This window comes from Lissotriton helveticus, chromosome 4_1, assembly GCF_964261635.1.
Source record: "Lissotriton helveticus chromosome 4_1, aLisHel1.1, whole genome shotgun sequence".
NCBI classification, from domain to species: Eukaryota; Metazoa; Chordata; class Amphibia; order Caudata; family Salamandridae; genus Lissotriton; species Lissotriton helveticus.
The window spans coordinates 701,371,276-701,375,307 of record NC_136063.1 but is presented as its reverse complement, the minus strand read 5'-3'; the positions used below and the strand labels follow the sequence as shown (position 1 = coordinate 701,375,307).

At 49.4% G+C, this 4,032-nt stretch overlaps 2 non-coding genes across 2 annotated transcripts; one reads left to right on the top strand and one right to left on the bottom strand.

Annotated features, from left to right (window-relative positions):
- Positions 1 to 2,374: 2,374 nt before the first annotated feature.
- TRNAA-AGC (transfer RNA alanine (anticodon AGC)) lies at positions 2,375 to 2,447 on the bottom strand. The gene has a single exon. It is a non-coding gene; the product is annotated as a tRNA-Ala (tRNA).
- Positions 2,448 to 2,835: 388 nt separating this feature from the next.
- Positions 2,836 to 2,908, top strand: TRNAA-AGC (transfer RNA alanine (anticodon AGC)). The gene has a single exon. It is a non-coding gene; the product is annotated as a tRNA-Ala (tRNA).
- Positions 2,909 to 4,032: the final 1,124 nt, after the last annotated feature.

Here is a 4,032-nt window from a genome sequence, read left to right as displayed (position 1 = left end):
TGATCGCCCATCAAGTGCTGACCCACAACGGGTCCCCAGGAACTGTTGTAGCGCAAAGTCCGACAGGACGACCGAAAGCAACCTGCCAGGCATCGGCAGAAGTGGACCACCAACCGGTCCAGGACGTTCAACCATGAACAGGTCTACAAACATGGACCCCCGAACGTCACCAACAAGCATCAAGAAAAGAAAGCATCAAGAAAAGAAGGTTCGCGACACCAACTCTGGCTACTGAGGAAGAAAGAGAAAGTGTCCCCGACGGGGACAAGACCAGGGGTGCACATGCAGGGTGCGCGCACTGCATGGAGGACCCAGGTCAGAAGAGAAGACACAAGATCGGTCCAAGTGATGTCGCGAAAAAGAAGGAAGAACAGGAGAGACCCGAGTGGCACGTCTGCCACCGTGAAAAGGAAGAAAAGAAGAGATCTGAGTGGCACGTCTGCCACCGCGAAAAGGAAGGAAGAAAAGAAGAGATCTGAGTGGCACGTCTGCCACTGCGAAAAGGAAGGAAGAAAAGGAGAGATCTGAGTGGCACGTTTGCCACCGTGAAAAGGAAGAAAGTATATCCATGTGGCCTGTTGCCACAGTTAAGAGTAGAAGGAGAAGTCAGTGCGAAGCAACATCCCCACAGCGAACTAACTAAGGAAAGGGAGAGGAGTGCAGGAAGACCTCTCACACTCCCAAAGAGAAGGAAGGCGACAAGTGCCAGAACACCAGTGGCAAAGAAGACCAGGCCGGAAGAACACCAGTGGCAAAGACCAGCTGATCTGAACGACGATGTTTCCGCACACCCAGGATCTGCGGAGAGGAGCAAGCGAGACCGTTTGTGAGATCCACCTCTGGGGTCACACGGACACTGCACAATGCCAGCCGTGGTGGCCCAGGGGCAGAGGCCTCCGGGACAACAGTCCCCGCGACGAGAGACGGTCCTCCGACGCCCCTCCGAAAGGTCCGGGGAGGGCGAAGACATCGCAAGCAAAGACAGAAACCAACAGCTACCTTGGGACGAGGCTGCGGAACCTGAGGTGAGACACATCGTCTCTTCCATACCCCCACTGACGGCGGCGCAGGAACAACTGATGTGGACACATCCAGCCCAGCGCGAGTCTGAGAAAAGAGGACCTCAAGGATATCCCGTGGCAGGGGAACACCAACGAGAGAAGTCATCCTAGTGAGAGGGATGCCTTTCAACAGATCTGACTTTTGCTAAGTAAGACAAAGACCACAAGTGAAACCAAGGCAGAGGCCGGTATGGGAATATCTTTCCACGGCGAACAACAAGAACTCTAACTGCACCCGTTGCCACGGAAGTCAACGAAAGAAAGACTGTGAGGACAATTTGGTTGCAGAGTCGTCAACAGACTGTTTCCATCGAGCACCACAAACCGGTGCCACTGTGAACTGATGTTCCCCGCAACAGATTGAACATCATCTGTGATTCCAAGCAGCGGCGGATAGAAAGACACTGCGGAAGCTGAACACTTTACTGCATCCTGATACATGTTATTTTCCCCACAGGTTGATTTCTGAATGTGGGTCTTTGCAATTAAAAAATGGGAGGGATGTAGTGTCCTAGCATGGACACGTTCTAGTGTTCAAGTGTGATGTAACTTACTTTACACCCACCCACCACAGACGTCATGGTGTCACATGACGCTGCCAATAAATGGGGCCGAGCGCACGTGCTCGTGGCCATTCCTACTACCCTCATCTGGTGTCTGCGTCCGTCATTGCTGCTCCTAACATGCGGGCCTAGGGCCCTTCCCCTCAAACTTTACACCGGTGGGGCCCAATTATGAAGCATGTCACCAACTAGGTTGGTGAGTGAGGGCCTTCTGTATAAATCAAAGAAGATTTATTTATTTGTTCCCATGCTCCCTCTCTTGTTATTGAAGTAGTCACACTCTTTCGTTGTTTACATTACCTATTTGTGGGGGACCAAGAGTGTTTCCTTTATATTATCCCTCTCTCTCCTGTTGATAACGTGTAAAGTGTGCATGCAGCAGTGGGAAATGTTTGTGATTTACTCCCACGTATGCAGGAAATCCATGAGTGTTGTTAGCAATCAAGAGTCCGTTTTTTCAAAGGGATATATTTTGAATTGCAGATTGCTGTGAAAATTGCACAGTTTACAGTGTGACTCTGAGACCCATCAATTTTTGTGACCAACTAAGCTTTTTTCCTCTTTCCACACTACGTGCAACATAACCAAATGAACCATTTTCCAAACACCCATGGTTGTTTTTTGGCAAATTTAACGTATTAAATTGCACGAAAAGTTTCTTATTTTAATAATAGCAACTAAATGAGCACTTAGTCACGTAACACTGTGAAAAACCAATAAATGCAATTAACTGAGTAAAAGGCATAAAATTGGAGAATGCGGGCATCGATCCCGCTACCTCTCGCATGCTAAGCGAGCGCTCTACCATTTGAGCTAATTCCCCTTCCGGAGCTGTGATCTTTGTTTTCTACTTCCTGGTGTGGCGTGAACTGCGCATGTTCATTGGCGGTTGGACCTAGAAGTTCATTCCATTCTTAAAGGAGTAGACAGACATGAAACGAGTTCCTATTAGCCTTTTGCATGCATGAGCGAGGATGGGAGCAGCTTGAAGTGCAGACAGGTGATGACTGGAGTTGCTTTACTTTATGTGTTGCAACAGAAGTGCTGTATCTGTTTAGCAAGAGACCTCTATTTCGGAATCTTGATTTCTTACAAACGCTCTCGAAGTGGCCAATTTTCCGTAAATAAATGAAACCTGGACAAAAACCCTGCACACTGACTTTCTGTCAGAACATTACAAATAACCATGGGTGAGAGGGAGATGTCATCGTGGGGAATTAGCTCAAATGGTAGAGCGCTCGCTTAGCATGCGAGAGGTAGCGGGATCGATGCCCGCATTCTCCAAGAATGTTTATTTTCATCTGAAATCACATTTTCCTTCCTAAAATTAGCCACGAGACAGAGGTTTGCTCTGTAATTACCAGATGCTCAAACTGTTGCTATTGAAGCGTCTGACACGAGCTGGTGCATAGCGTGTGCTCTACATGGTGGTGCTCGTGTAAGGTTTCACTGTAGTAACCAACGCAACCCCATGCACCAATTACGCAATAGGAGTTTGGCATTCATCAAAGTGACTAAGTTGTGCACACGCGTGGCAGAATGGGTGGTCTTCGCCACACATTACATTTACTTCAAGTTTACCTCACTTATCTGCAGTGCACTTTTAACCAGTCTCTGCAGGGTGTTGTTTTGTGGGGGTTTTCTGTGTACAATGGGTCCCAGGGGGACCGTGGCACAAGCCGGTGTCCCCCTGGGAGGATTCGTGTGGTGGAACAATCCACCTAGCACGATTGGCCAGGTAGGAAGAAAGGGGGAGGGCTTAGCTAGTTTATTTTAGGGAGTGGGGCGGGAATGACGTCACAGGCATAGGCGGGAGGTGTGTGGCGCAGTTTTGTTTGTCCCACCCACCCCTCCCTCTTTTTAGGTTTCGTAACCTGGCGAGGGGCGAAGCCACTCCCAGATCGAAATCTGTTGTTTTTAATAGTGAGGTTAGGACAGCCTCTGTTTCCAATTGGCTAGCTCCATAAATGGAGGCTAGCCATTGGGAGGCAGAGGCTGTCAATCGCGCTTTCTCACGAAAACGCGATTCGGGGGCGTTTCTGGTGCTTTTTTTAAGCCCCGCCCCTTTGTCCCGGGCCGCGCTGCGATTGGCTGCCGGCCCGGGGCACCCCCGTGACGTCATTCCCGGGCCGCGCTGTGATTGGCTGGCCGGCCCGGGACCTGACTTGTTATAAATGTTGTTGCCTTGCTCTACTGCAACCCCTTCCTTTTTTCTCCTGTACGATATTTCAGCAACTGATTCTGATATAAACCGTGCATTACTGTTGTTATGCATTGTCAATTGATGCCACTCATATGCAAACGCGCTATATCACTACCGACTATTAGACATGTGAAGTCGGTTTTCCTTTCATAAGAAAGCCAGCTCCTCACACTGCCTCCTTAAGTGCTCTGGTGTGGGGCGCTTG